Raw genomic sequence first — 15,920 nt, 5'->3', positions numbered from 1 at the left:
TCATTTCTCTGTTATCCCAGGCAACCTGAACTACCTTGTGACAGTATAACATTATTATTTTTTTTTAAATGCTATTATTGTTTCAAACCTGGTCATTCAGTGGTATCTTCAGCATTTATTCTGAAATCTCTATTCTTGATCCTTGGGCCTCCACTTTTTAAAATCATACCTTTTTTGAAATCTACCCACAGAGTGTTGATCTCTACAAACTTTCCACCTTTCAATTCTCCTTACCAGCCCCTCACTCTGAGTTCACATCCCCCAGTGATGATTATGCTCAGATCGTTTTTATCTCAACAGGGAAATGACCTAAAACAGGTCCCTTCCTGTTCCTGCTTTTTGCTTCTCAGCCTCACCCCATGCCATGCAAGTCTGAAAGTTAGCACCACCTTGCGCCATTTGTGGGCATTTTTTTTAAACACGTGTTCCCAAAGCAGCATTTGGAGATAGAGCCTGAACTCCACTGACCTTACAATCCTTGGGGGTACCTGGCTCAGAAAGACCCAGGGGTATCTATCTGTAACCAGGTCCAGCAACATCATCATCGCATGTGTCGTTTGGAAAGGTTGAGCCGTTGCCATATCACTCCTGTAAAGCCTCAGAAGTGAGCCTTAGAGTCTACAGGATATACAGATCCTATAAAGCTCCCAAGCAAAACCCCAAATGCACCAGTTCTGTGAACTGACTACTCAGATCATAGGCCTTGGATGGAAGAAAGAAGCACTACCACCTCAGACAACTCCATCCCTCTGGGCCTATGTTTACTTTCCTAACACCACACCTCATTCTACAGGACACTTAGGACAGGCCTGGTCTGCTCTAAAACAACCTAGAACAAGTCAACACAGGCTTGTGTTAGTCTAGAGGCCAAGGTAAGTGAATCTGACTCCAGAAAATAATCATCCCCTCCCTCCAATGCAATACTCCAAGGCTCTGTGTAAAGAGCTCTCTAGTTACTCTGTATTTCCATTGGACAATATCTCTTAGAGTTCCTATACATTGTTTTTGCACATATAGAATTTAGGATGAAAATTGAGACTCTATCCTACATGTACCAATTAACTCAGCTATCAATGCAGATTGTTTTGTGGAGGGGAGACAATTTTGCACCAGCATTTACTAACCTTTATCTTAATGAGGTAAAACAAAGGGAAGCTTTCTTCCTATTATGACTTTCTCTCTGCATAGATTGCTTGCCAGCAAGGGTCAGAATGGTTTTGCCATGGCTCTTTGGCTTCCACACCCCAAGCAATCTGGTCTCCATCACAATATCTGGAGGAAGGATCTCCTTGTTCAGTGATGTGTACACCACCACACTAATGACAATAGTCAGATCTGACTATATGGCTTGGCTAATAAATCTGGAAGAGCCCATGTTCTAAGAGGAAATGTCAGAAGTGGTAGGACAGGTGGGCCCCCATGCTGGGAAACTGCTTGTCCACTGCTGACTTGGCCTTCTCACCAGATGCCTCATCCAACATATGCATCTTCTGTATGAGGCACCGGAGCACCATAATGTGCACATCCTGTGGTTCCCTGTACCCCTAATATCTCACATTTGAGTTCCTTTCCAATTCAGAGAACAAAAGTTGCTGGCTTTGGGCCAATTTGCAACAGATGTGGGCCACAACCACTAACTACTCAGGAAGCATCTACAAGAGCAGGGCATGAGAATTGGCTTGTTAGAAATTCCCATACAACATGAAAATAGAAAGGAGACCAGTAGAGTAGAGGAAGAGACTGAGGGAGGGAAGAGGGAGGAAAAGGAGAGGTGCTAGGAAATTAAACTGACCAAATTATGTTATGTGCATGTACTAATATGTCACAATTAGTCCCACTATTTTGTATAATTTAAATGCACCAATTAAAATTTTTGTTTAATTTCCATACAGGTGCTACCATCCAGTATTTAGTACCCAATCAAAGGAAAGGGACTGGGAGACTTTCTCCAGGGCATCTCCAGGTCTTTAATTCATTCTGTTGGGAATGAGGAAACTGAATTTACTACTAAGATTTAGGAAGACTGAGATAGAGTTAAGGAAATTATTAGAAAGTAGGTATTACTACTTTACATGTACTTTAGGAAAATCTGCAAATCTTTTCATAACCTTAATATAACGCCTTCCTATGTCACTGACCTTGCTCATCTCACTCTGAATCCCACATAGTGGTCACACGCTGGACAGACATTCAAAGCCATGAACAGCAGGACATTGCCTCTTTGTAGGACAATGGCAATGGAGATTCTGGCAATCAGAATATGATTGCTAGCTGGCGCCAGGTCTCATGAGGCTGTCCTTGTGTTGCAATGGTGTGTGAGAGACTGTACCCTGGCTATCCCTAAGTCTGTAGGCTTTTTATAAAATTCTTTTTCCCAAGAAAATGGTCCTTGCTGAGCCTACTTAGTAAAGATAAGAAAGGTAAGAAGGAGAGGGACAATGTGCAAGGAAAGAAACATGAAAACATTAGAACCAAGGAGAATATTGTTGTGGACTCAGAGTGTTTGTCATTTCAGTTAATATTAAACTGACCTCCCCAGAAAATGTCAAGATCAGTATTAGGATGTGTGTTTTCTCAGGGACTCTGAAAAAAAATATGAGAACTCGAAATGTGCTACTGCCAAAAAAAAAAAAAAAAAAAGTGCTTAGCTTATCTATGGCTGCAATGATCCAGAATCTTGGCAATGGCAAAGGGAGACTGCTGGCCGCCAGCCCCTGTGAACTGTGAAGTAGGCCCTCCTGTGCCCCATTCTCATCCCTCTCCTCTTTATCACATCCCTTCTACACTTTCATTCTCTTCCCATCAAAACCCAGCCTCAAAAAAATGACCTGAAACCAATTTCCTATAATATTCAAATGATGAAAATAAGGGAAACTTAAGGCTTTCCAAGATAAGGGGGAAAGGCAGCATTGTGTTTTTTCTAAAAGATATAATAGCCATAAGCTCAAGACTGAAACAATCATAGAAGAATTTTCCAAGTTTGAGGAACACTGCCCAAAATAAAGATGCAAAGCTGTTCTCTCTTCAGAGACTCCACGTGGGTCAGACAGGGAGAGTCTGAGCCTCCCAGAGTGGGCACTTCTCCTCCCCTGTCCAGAAAGAGGTCTGGCTGGAGCATCTAGAACACAGAACCCATCATGGAGAAAGGCATGTGACAGAGGGCAGACCAGGGCTGGAGGGTGGGGGAGACACCTGGGAAAACATTCCATTTCAACAGTAAGAACAGTTTGTAATAGTTCAGCAGTGAAACAAATGTCCTTGTCCAGCAAGAGAGTTCAGTGGATGAGTACCCTGGGATCCACCCTAGCTGGGATCTAAACTCATGGCCCTGAGCTCTTTGCTCCCTAGAATTCATTGTACAATTCTATGTTGAAAGAATATTAGAGCTGCCACCAAAAATTAAGTATATTTACTATTTTGGTATATTTCTTCCCAGTTTTCATTTTCAATGTACATATTATTACATGGTCTATAAATGTGATCATACTCTATAGACACATTTGTATTATTTTTAACATTATATAATCAATTTTCTGTGTTTGGGGTACTTTCCTAGTCAGTATTTTTAATAAGTTACATTAATGCTGTATCTAGGGACATACCATAGTTTTCTCAATTTTCCTATGGTTGAGCATTTAGGTAGCATTTACATTTTTCCCTTTACAAAATTTGCTGTGATGAACATATCTGATCTTATTACTTTTTCATTATTTAAGATCATCATATTTTATATGAATAAATTATATATATAATTTATCTATATGATTAATATAAATTATATATGTGTATGTACACACACACACACACACACATTGAATATAAAATAAAGTACAAAAGTCTCCATTTTCCTCAATTAGAAGATTTGAAGTTAAGGATTTGAATATATAAGCCCTTAAGATTATACATTAAATTATCAAATTCTGCTTTAGAATTTTGAATTTATTAATTTAATTATGTCTACATATTTATAAAATATTACATGAATTTTAATTGCTGCTTTTTCTATTCTCATAATTCATAAAATAACTTTATTCAAATTCTTCACAAGAATCTCAAACCAATGTATTAATCACCATTGGAGCCACTTTTTTAATTCTCAAGCTTTTTTTCAGAATATATCAAACTCACTTGTGTTTAAGTTGTTTAAAGGATAGCACATTATCATCCCATATGTGAAGTTATCACAATACACACTCTTGAGTCACAATATCTATTTACATAATATTAGAACTATTGTTTTGATATTTATCCTGTGAGTATTCCTAATCTCCACAGTAGAATATTTAGTTTAAAAACTCATTTAAGCAATTTCAAACATTAGCAATTTTCAAGGCATTGGGAGATCCAAGAACAGTTGCTTTTTGTTAAACTACTTAGTCCAGCTGGCTTCCAAAAGCATCCACAAATAAGCATTCATTGAGATCATTCCAACTTATTGTGCCCTCACTCAAATGCACTATACTGTTCAAAATCAAATAATTGAGCACAAGCATTGCAATATTGCTTTTTGTAATTTTTATAAGGAATCAAATATAAGAGCCTTGCTCTTCTTTGATGATAATAAACTTCACTTTATATTTTAAAATATTATATATATGTGTATATATATATACATATATATGTATATATATATATAAATAAATACACACACACACACACACATATATGGTATTTTCTCACAGTATATCCCCCAAAGTAGACATGTTTGGTCGAGCTATTTTGAATATTTTTATCCTTTTGATAATAACTAAGTGAATTCCAATAAAAATATGACAATTTATATTGCTACCAACATCTTTTCAGCACTAAACACATGACTTTTTCTAACAAAAGCAGTGCTTAAATATCTGTCCCAAAGAAATGGTTTGTTAGTGCTTGATTTACAGTTTTATTACTAGAGAGTTAAAATAGTTTTTCAAGTTGGTTGACCAATAATTAACTTCTAATTTGTCCATTGTCCATTTATTTTTTTTAGGTTCTTAGTGTTTTACTTATTGATTTGTGTTCCTGGAATAATTTTGTGCATCTGGGTTTCATAGCACTTAACCACAATAACAGCATTGGTGAAAGGAGATTTCCGAGGTATTGCGGATGGCAGAGGGTGGTGATGGCAACATGCCAAGGACAGGAAAAAAAGGAAGAAGAGTTTTTGTACTGATATGTTTCACTGTGTCTACATACCACAGAGGTTGAAGCATATTAAGCCTTTGTTCAAAAACACCCAGCCTTGACCCACTATGTACATCTCAGCACTAGAAAGACTCCAATGAGCATCATGGGGAAATAATACATGAGCTTTATGGTCCCCTTGCCCCAGCTTCTCCTTTTGGTGTTTACTCCATCTTATCTACTGCAACAGTTTCAGAATGTGAACCAGTATCACCAAAGTAATACAAACCAATCAGCAATAAATAATCCCAAGCCCAGGCTGCAACTTTATTAAATATACCTATGGCACTGAAGAACAGAATATCAGGGCAAAATAAAGGGAATGGAACTGAGTATATGCTAGGTCACACACTGACTATATGCTAGGTCACACACTAGGATATGATGAACCAAGAAGTTGAACTCAAATTCGTAATTTCTTCTTTCAAAGAGCTTAATGCCTAGTACAAAACAAAGCAAGTGCTCAAAAAAGCCGTTGTTGTGAAACAAATTCCATCTTACTGGAGAGTGACAGGATTGCAGAGTCCCTGCTTTTTAAAATTATATACTTCTAAAGGCCATCACCGGAGGCAAAACCACAAGGTAAAGTCCTGATATCGATTTCCCAGACCCTAACAGTTTACGTGCCCTGTTTTGATGAGAAAACTGCGCATGAGGAAGTAGTAGTGGCAAGAAAGTTGCTAGTAGATGGTGCAGGACACATGGCCTTGGGATGGGGTGAAAAAACGCAGGCTCATCATAAGTAAGACCTGGGTTATTAGAAAGTCACAAAAGAGTAAACGGGTGGTGGGAGGAAAGTTTTTATGAAAACTTTATGAAAGTTTTAGCCAGAAGAGCTCTTGGAGCAGAGGAATCTCGAGCTGGTCCTTGCAGATGGTGCGAAATCTGGCACAACTGGGAATATTTCAGAATCAAGGAATCTCCCTCTCTGATTAACACCACCAAGCAGTTCTCTCCTCCCAAAGCAAAGACCAAATTCATCTCTACCACCTGAATTTGTGTTTTTAAAAGACATTTCCTGGAAACTAAGCAATATTTTTGTTAACTCCGAGGAGTCCTTCAAGGCTAATACCATGGATCAGAGACCTGCGCTTTCCTTGACTCTTGACCCTGTGTGGGTTTGATCCCAGAGTGCAGCTCTTCATATGGGATTACAACCGCCAGATAGCACACCAAGCCCGGCTGCTTGTTTTCAGTCTAGGAGGGAAAAATTCATGCACAGGGAAAGAAAACTATGCCTATGCCTCCTTTCTAGGTTGTCCAAAATAAGTGGGCATATGGCTTACAGGAGATAATACATCAACTCAATCAAACTAAAATCGAAGGAGCCATTTTCAGGAAATAAGAACAATTCACAGAGATAGCACTTCTAATGAAATTCTCATTTTTAGTGCAGAAATGGAGCATAACATCCTTAGGATTACTCATTTGATAAAAGTGCAGACTCTAAGATAATAATTTTTCAACAGAAAATGATGAGTTTTCAATATTTCTTGCTATGAGCAGACTATAGGCATTCACAGTTACAGAAAGAAATATGACTAACTTCCTGCTTTACCCAAAGAAACCAGGCAGAAAAAAATATTCCAAGTCAAGAATAAAAAAGTTTTAAAACTTCTTAAAGTCTTAGAACACTTGCTGGTTGCAATGGGAATGTAGAACTTTACAAAAAAAAAAAAAAAAAATAGATTCGTCTGTCACCATCTTATCCGTGTGACCAGTGTTATTCTCATCGAGTCACTGTGTCCATCTTGACATGATCTGAACACAATGCACATCACCTTCACAGTATTGATGAAAATAAATAAAATTAATCAAACCTTTAATTCTAACAGTAGACAAAGGAACTAGAAGAACAAGTTAAAGGATTCTGCAGTGAAACCACTGGATAAATCCAGAAGGTGAGTTCTGTGGTTTGAACATGGTTTGAAAGTGTCCCCCAAGGATTAATAAATTGGAAGCTTGGTCCTTACATGGCAGTGTTGGGAAATGGTGTGAAACCTTTAAGAGGTGAAGCCTAGTGGGAGATAATTAGGTCACTGAAGGTGCTGTCCTCGGAAGGAATCTATATTTTTCTCATGGGACCCTGGCAAATTCTTGCAAGAAGGTTGTTATAAAAGAACAACCCTGGCCCCTCTCTGGTCTCTTGTAGCTTCCTGTCTTACAGTATGATCTCTTCCTCTTGCAAGCCCTCTTGCCATGATGCCATTTGCCATGGTGTGACATAGTCAGGGAGTCTTCACAGAACCTGAGCTATGCTGCTTGGGCTTTCTACCTCCAAAACTGTGAGCTAAATAAATGTCTTTGTTTATAAAGTACCCAACCTCAGGTATTTCATTATAGTAATGGTAAATAGACTAATACAGTGATATTTTCTTCAAGACAACAGGCCCAGTCCTTCCAATAATCAGTGAAATAAAAAGAAAAGGAAAAAAAGCACAGTGGAGGGGAAGCGGTGGAATAGGAACTATTAAAGCAACTAAAAAGAGGTGGAAAAAGACTTAGTAAAAGACATTTTGTGGAGAATTGGGAAAATTTTGAGTAAGAATTGACTTTTAAATGATTTTAGAGAATTATTAACTTTGATAAATAAGACTGTGGTTATATAAAAAAATTATTTTTTTAAAAAATGTTTGTTGAAGTATTTAGAAGTAAATTGCCATGATACTTGTGATTTATTTATTTCAATAAAATAAGTAGAAAGTATGGCAGATAAAACAATACAAGAAAATTAAGAGGTGAAATTACTGGGTTATGAGATCCTTAACCTAATCAGTGCATTAATTTTCTGATAGGGATTAACTGGTGGTAGCTATAGACATGTAGGGTATGGCTGAAGGAGGTGGGTCCCTGGGGACCATGGCTTTGGGGTTTATATTTTGTCCTGGATGAGCAGAGCTAGCCTTCTCTCTCATTCTCTCTCTCTCTCTCTCTCTCTCTCTCTCGCTCTCTCGCTCTCTCGCTCTTTCTCTCTCTCTCTCCTCTTCCTGGTACCATGTGCCCAGCTGCTTTCCTCCACCCCACTCTTGCACCATGATGTTCTGCCACAACTGGAGCCCCAAGGAATGGAGTCAGTCATCTATGAACTGAGACCTCTGAAACCGTGAGCTTCAAAATAAACTTTTCTTCTTCTAATTGTTCTCGATAGGCTTTTTGGTCTCAGCAGCGAAAAAGCTGACTAAAACGATCAACAATTGCTCAATCTAGGTGATCATTCTATAAATATTCTATTAACCTATCTCTGTTAACCTACCTTTTAGAATATTTCCAAATTTTTATGATAAAATTATTTTTTTTAATTTTTCTTTTTATTTTTAAAGTGACCAACCAGTCTATGGGACATCCGGACAATGAAAAGGTGAAATTCAATTTTTTTTTTTTAATTTATGTACTTTCTTAAAGAATACTGCTCTGCTCAAGTAACTCCCTGAATCTACAGGAGTTAGAGCAAAGTATGTTCATCTGACACATTTGCAACACAACAATGAATTCTGTCACTGACGTGGAATTATTACAAGGGTAAAAGAAATAAGAAAGCCACTAATAAAGAGGTTGCACACTCTGGATTCCTATTATTCTTTTTTGAGACATATGCATAACTGAGGTATCTTAAAATCATTGACTTTCAAGATCTGAGATAATGATAAAAAGTTCAAAAGCAAGTTTTCACCCCACTGTGATGAAAGTGGAAGTAAGAGGTACTCCAGTTTTCCACAGTTGTGTCAGTGAACCCCAATCAGTTGATTGTCAAGCTCACTTCTCCTTCAGGTGGGTAGGCATCATAGAGATGCTAAGAGAAGAAGTCAGAGGCAGATGACATGTAGATTCATGGTCCTTAACTTTAGAGCTTTCAACCACAGTGCGTAGGTCAATTTTATCCTTTCTTCAGAATTGAAAGGCTAGTCAGTAAAAGTGTATCATAAAGTTGATCTGTTGATTACTTTAAGCAGGTAAAGCAAGGTGAACGGTAGAGAAGAGCTACAATTTACTGATACTATTGCAGCTTTGGCAGCATAAGCACCACAGAATTAAGATAGTGGTTTCCAGAGTATGGCCCATGAATCTCTAGAGCCTCAAGATCTTTCCAGGGAATCCATGAAGTCAAAAGTATTTTCATAATAATACCAAACCTTATTTTTCTTTTTCATGGTGTTGACATTCACAATGTCACTGATGGTGCAAAAAACAATGTGGGGAAAACTGTTGGAGTCTAAGCATAAATCTAGGCCGTAGCACCAATTCCATATTAATATCCATTGCATTCTTCACTGCCACATATTTCCAGGGAAAAGAAGAGAGTTTTCACATTAAAATATTATTGATTTTTTTAGTTTGCTAGGACTGCCATACAATATACCACAGACTAGGTGGATTAAACACCAGAAATTGAGACACACATGGTGATGCAGGGCTATAGTCTTAACTACTTGGGATGCTCAGGTGGGGAGATCATTTGAACCCAGGATTTTGATACCAGCCTGGGCAACAGACCCCCATCTCAAAAACAGAGAGAAATAGAAAATCTCAAATTTATTTTCTCATAGTCCTGGAGGCTAGAAGTCTAAGATCAGGGTGCTAGGAGGGTTGATTTGTTCTGAGGCTTCTGTCCATGGTTTGCAGAGGGACAACTTCTTATTGTATCTTCATAAGATCTTTCCCAGTGTTTCTTCTCTTTATATGTCCAAATTTTCTATCTTATAAAGACCCCAGTCATTATATTAGGACTTACCCTAATGTCCTCATGTTAATCTCTTTTTTTTTTTTTTTTTTTTTTTTGTGGTGCTATGGATTGAACCCAGGGCCTTATGCATTGGAGGCAAGCAGTCTACCAACTGAGCTATCTCCCCAGCCCCATGTTAATCTCTTTAAAGATCTTATCTCCAAATATATTCACATTCTGAAATTATGAGGGTTAGAGCTTAGAGCTGCTACATATGAATGAAGGGTTTATGGTTTGGATGTGAGATGTCCCCCAAAAGTTCATGTGTGAGACGATGCAAGAAGGTTCAGAGGAGAAATGATTGGGTTGTGAGAGTCTTGACCTAATCAGTTAATTAATCTTGATGGGATTAACTAAGTGGTAACTGGAGGCCAGTGGGTTATGGCTGGAAGAAGTGGTTAACTGGGGGTTTGGCTAGGGCGTATGTTATATTTGTATCTGGCCAGTGGAATCTCTCTCTGCTTCCAGATCACCATGTAAGCTGTTTCCTTCTGCCACTTTCCTGCCATGATGTTCAGCCTTGCCTCAAGCCCAGAGGAATGAACTAAGACCTCTGAAACCATGAGCCCTCGAATAAATTTTCCTCCTCTACAATTGTGCTGGTTGGGTTCTTTAGTCACAGCAGCAAAAAAGCTGACTAAAACAAACGGGAATCACAGATCAGCCCTAATACTCACAAAGCAGTGAAAACCATTCATTTTTAAAACATCTCAACGCCTGAGTATATATTTTTAGTATTCTATATGACAAAATTGGAAGTACACATAAAGTACTTCTGCTGTATCCCAAATTATGATCACTACATCAAGGGAAAAAAAATCATGCAATTATTTGAGTTGCAAGCTAAACTAGCCATGCTTTCCATTAAATGTCATCTTACTTGAAAGAATGATGACAGAAAACCACGGCTATTCAGACTTGGGCATTTGGCAGGCATTTTGTTGAAAATAAATAAACTGAGCCCATTACATCAAGAAAAATAACTGATAGTTGTTACTGGTAATGAAATCTAAGCTTTTGGGCAAAACTTAGAGGTTTATAAAACTTACATCTGCCACTGTAAGCTAGATGGCTTCCCAATATTTGAACACTCTTCTGATTTAAAGACACCAGCAGTGACATTTGCTACTGTGATATTTTGATATTGTATAATAAAATGTGTCAACCTGTAGAAGCTGCTTAATGCAGTGAACCAGTTATTTCCCAAATGACCAAAAAACGATGTTAAAAAATTATGCATGAGTGAAAGTTCCATCCGAACTGTGAGATAGACCAGTGTTTTAATGTAACAGAATGTAATAAGTTCATCTGCATGGTTTCAGATTCTACATTGCAACTAACCTTTAAGAAACTATCTCTTGTCACACTTTTGTATAGTGTCAAGAATATTATATTCCCAAGTTTTCGGAAAGGCTATTAACACACCCCTTTCTTTTTGAACTACATATCTGTGAAAGGACAGATTTCCCCATATGTTTCAACTAAGCAACATATTGCAGCAGACAGAGTGCATAAGTAGACATGAGAATCCAGCTGTGATAAACCAGCTCTTCCCTGTTAGATATCTGAAGACTATGATCAAATTTACCCAGTATCTTCCTTCTTTTGTTCTACATTCCCATGTTTTCAGCCGTTCCTCCACGGACATGATTTGAAATCTCTTAAATAGCCTGATCCTCCTTTGAATACACTATGGTTTGTGTATGACCCTCAAATTATACATGTTAATACCAGGAGCAAAGGATAAAGATAAATAACCCTAGCTTAAAGTCTAAAATCCAAATATTTCAAGACTAGAGAACTGTCTAATTCCTTTCAATTTTTAGATTTGTATTCCATTAATTTGCTTCAGGTACTATGAGTCTCCAAGTGTGGATTCTTGTCCCAGTCTTCCTAGCATGGTCCTAACTCCTTCTAGGATGTAAGGGACTTCAGGATGCACTGTGCCTAATCCTCCTCTCCCACAGAAGAATGTCTTATATGACAATGAAAAGTCACATTGAGAAAGCAAAGGCCCAGTTGCCCAAACCATCTTATGATCTCTCCAGGGAAGGAGATCAGCAGGAAACTGAAACACTTTCACATCAAAAATACCTGGATGAAAGACTAAAAATGACTCTAGGATAAGGGTATCCGATTTCTTGTACGTTCTTTTTTTTTTTTTTTTTTTTTTTTTTTTGGATGCCTTGGCTGAATTACATAATCTCTCAGGATATTTCTAGACTCTGTCATCTGAAAGCCCCGGGAAGTGAATGTATGATTCCTGAAGTGTCTCCCAGTTGTGACATTCTTGAATTCCCCTCCAGAGGTTCAATTGATCTTTGATTACCTATGTTAGTGGAAAAGAATGTGATTTGAATACTCCAAATATGTAGATAACGGGAAAGTCACTTCTATTTGGCTTTAGAATGTATTACATGGTGTGGAACAAATCACAACAAATTAATCTTCCCAATGATGCTTAACCCAGGCTAATGTTAAAAATCAATGTGTTTACAACTAATGGTGCTGTGCACTGCTAAACAAATGTGAAGTAGTATTCCATAACACAGCCTGGTGCCAGAGCGGGACGATGTGGGGGAAATCTGGTTGTAGCTTTGTCACTTCCTAGCTTATCCACTCTGAACCTGAAATATCTCATCCTTAATATGGATTTAAAAGCACTTTCTAAGCACTCACTAAGTCAGACTTTGTGCTGGGACAGGGTACACAGAAATAAGACAAACCCCTTCTTACAAGGGTCTCCACACACTGATAAGAAAAGAAGGGTTATGAGTGCAATGATAGAGACAGGCATTGAATGCCATGAAAATTCAGGTAAGGGTAGGCACCTAACCCAGCCCAATCTTGGGTAATCTTTTAGGGCTTCCCAGGGACATCCACATTTAAGCCAAGACTCAGAAAATGGAGAGGACTTAATGAGGTGGATTAGGAATCAATTGGGAGATAGAAAAAGGAATGGGTATTTTAGGCAAAAGGAATCACCTAGCAAAGACAAAGAGTTATGAAAGAATATGGAACATTCCAGAAGAAGGAAGTTCAGTGCAGCTGACTTTAAAGGAACAGGTAAACAGAGACCTGGTATTTCATATTGTTTTATCCAGAAGATAGTGAGAGACCACAAAATTTTTAGGCATGATATTTCATAATTGCTGAAGATACAGAGTTAAAAATATATCAGGTTGGTCTTCCCCCAAGATTCACCATCTATAATAATCAGCCATTTCTGTTATGTTCAGGACCTATAGCAAACAACCCCATCATTTCAGCTGCTTAATATGTCACTTTTGCTCACTGCAGCTGCTCTTGGCTTCAAGATGTGGCCTGGATTCTGGTCTTTTCTGTGTCTTCAGATTCTAGTGCCCAGACTGAAGCAGCAATGACTCCCTGGAGCATACTCCTCATCTCAGAGGGTGTAGGTTCACAGTGTTGTTGAGATGCATCTTGGAACCTCAACTTGAATCTGGAATACTGTCACCTGTATTCAGTCTATGGATCAAAGCATAGCAAAGTCCCCACGTAGATAGAATGTGGCGTATACTTCTGTGGTAGGAAGCCCTGCCAAATCACATGGCAAAGAACCTGGATATGCTTCTGTGGCATGGGGGTTGATGAAGAATTGGGACCTACATAGTTTCATTCTCCTTAGGGTTCCCAGCTTTTCATTTCTTATAACTTGTTTCACTCAAATGCTTTCTGATGGCTGCTTCTTGGGAAAGTCTGTGTACAAAAACTAGGAAGAAGCCAATGAGTCTCTCAGTTAATCAGAAGCTTAATTTGTTGTTCAACACAGTAACTACCACCTCTTGCCATTTCAAAGACCAGCACCTAGCACTAGCTATATTTCAGAGTCTAAATTACCACTCTTTGTTCTCATCTGGTCCTCTGTATGAAACCCACATTGCCCTGTCTCCTGCCCTAAGCCACTCCCACTACATTGTTATTGAGGCAATAACATTTATTCTTTTCCTCTTTTCCACTTTTTTAATCAGCAAAAGAATGTTAGACTTTGTATATAGAGATGAAGTCACTTGGAGTCTGTGGAGCGGGCGTGCAGAGGTATGTAGGGTGGTAGAAGTCATCAGGAAGATTGTAAGTTAAATAGTGATACCTAAAGTAAGCCATGGATTTGGCTGACCTCCAAGAAAAGTGTGAATGTCAATCTCTTTTTTTAAATCCTGCTCCCTTTTGATTAACAGCAACAAGACAAATGCTCTACCACTGAGCCACAACCCCAGCCCTCATTCTCTCCTTTAATGGTTAACATTTAAGGTCACTTTCAGTGAACTTGTCGTGTTGCTTTGTTTTCACAGTGATAGTCACAGAGATCAAGAGCAAATGAGTGTTTTCAAAGTTTCAGGGAAATTTTTCAAGAAGGAAATGACTGGGCTAAAAATCAGAAGTTGAACAAGGATTTCACTAAAAAGAGTCAGTTGGATTTGGCCAGAGCCATTGCCTCTGGTTGCCCAGGTTGTGCCCTGTACAAGGGCTCTTGGTCAATAGGACAAGTGGGGCTAACATTCAGCCCATGCCGTGCTGGAGGGGCTGAGCTCCTGGTGCAGAGTGGCATATCTGGAAAAAGGGATGCTTTTTGTAAAGCCCACAGAACTGTGATCTGTTTGTCAAGCTTGAGCCCCAGGGGCCGCCTCTGCATTCACCCAGCAGGTTGCCTTTTTCAAAATTGCACAAAGCACCATATGGGCTACTGGCCCTGAATTAAACAACTGGGAGGTCAATGGAGAGGATAAAATTTTAAATTTACATGAAGCCCTTTGTAGATGGTATAGCACTAGTCAAGTGTAAAACAGGGCAGGCCAAGATGATTCAGAAGCCAAGCAGGTGACAGGAGAAATTACATTGACCACAAACATTTTCTGCCTAACCCACAGCATGTAGAAGGCACATAAGACATTCAGATACCTGACAGGCTCCTCCGTGGGAAGCCATCTGAGGGCAGACTGACCAGAAAGCACAGATGGGAATGGACATGCTGACTTCTAGAAGTCCATTCTAGTCACCACCCCAGGGCAGATCTCGACAGAGGGGCAGAGTGCCTCAGACAGAAGCACCTGGACCAGCCTGACCTAAGCTAGCTGCCAACCCCTTTGATCTTGCTAGAGCATGATTTCAAGAAAACATCTGGCTCCGCGGGATCTCAGAAGCCTATGCTGTGAAACCAGAGGAGATTTTTGTAAAGCTCTGTAGCACTGTGATTGGGGGGATATACACAGTGCTACAAAACCCACAGAGACCTGTACAAAAACTGCAGGCACACAAGCGCCATTTCCCTGGGGAAACCTCAGCCTGGGTCTGGCGCTACAGGGGATAAACAGGGCAGGCCACCTTCTCTCAGGGTCTGTAGCCCAGAAAGGATGCCAAGGAGTCGACTGGACAAGGAAGATGACCCCAGCTGCTGGTCTCACTTGCTGCTGTTCTTCCCTGGGTGAAAATGACATTACAACTTTTTCTTTGAGCACATATGGGGAATACAGATAGGTGTTTGTTTAAAAATGATTTCTGTCTCACTTTCATGTTGATTCTGTTGCAAAATAGAGTTATATGAGCCATTTCATGTGGAATTTCTGAACCCAAGTCCCTAAAGAGATTTGCCTGAGCACTTGACTTTTGCAGTTTGGGAAGGTGGAGTTAGAGAGACATCTGTTTGTTTGTAGGCGATCACCCATACCTGATCAGTGCTTCATGCCACCCTGTCTGCCTTTGTGCCACACATTATCTGAGCTTAAAGCCATACTGGTGATGGTAAAGGTCTCGACTCTGGAGGATTGAAGAACTCTAAGACTCGACACCTTGATGGTGGCAGCTTTCTGAGACAGAGTTAGGCTTGGGTCTAGGAAATGAGAGCAATCTAAAACACAAAAAGCAACAGCTCAGAGAACTTCATAAGCCACTGTGCTGGAAACATTCACCACAGGCACGTGTGCTCCCTGCTATCCTCAGACAACAGCCTCCCAAAAGGAAATCTTCCCCTACCTGGAGTTATTAAATCATCACAAGCCAGTTAGATGAGCAG

General features: G+C 39.3%; 1 protein-coding gene and 1 gene segment (V, D, J or C); both read left to right on the top strand.

Moving 5' to 3' along the window:
- Positions 1–15,920, top strand: part of LOC306654819 (T cell receptor alpha chain MC.7.G5-like) — a 517,362-nt gene that overhangs the window by 405,639 nt on the left and 95,803 nt on the right.
- LOC306654810 (immunoglobulin lambda-1 light chain-like) overlaps positions 1–15,920 on the top strand; it is a 63,286-nt gene that overhangs the window by 31,495 nt on the left and 15,871 nt on the right. The window lies entirely within an intron of this gene.

The sequence above is a fragment of the Sciurus vulgaris genome (assembly GCF_902686455.1).
Source record: "Sciurus vulgaris genome assembly, chromosome: 2".
In the NCBI taxonomy this organism is placed as follows: domain Eukaryota; kingdom Metazoa; phylum Chordata; class Mammalia; order Rodentia; family Sciuridae; genus Sciurus; species Sciurus vulgaris.
Note: the sequence above shows the minus strand (reverse complement) of the source record. Positions and strands in the feature narration are given on the sequence as shown.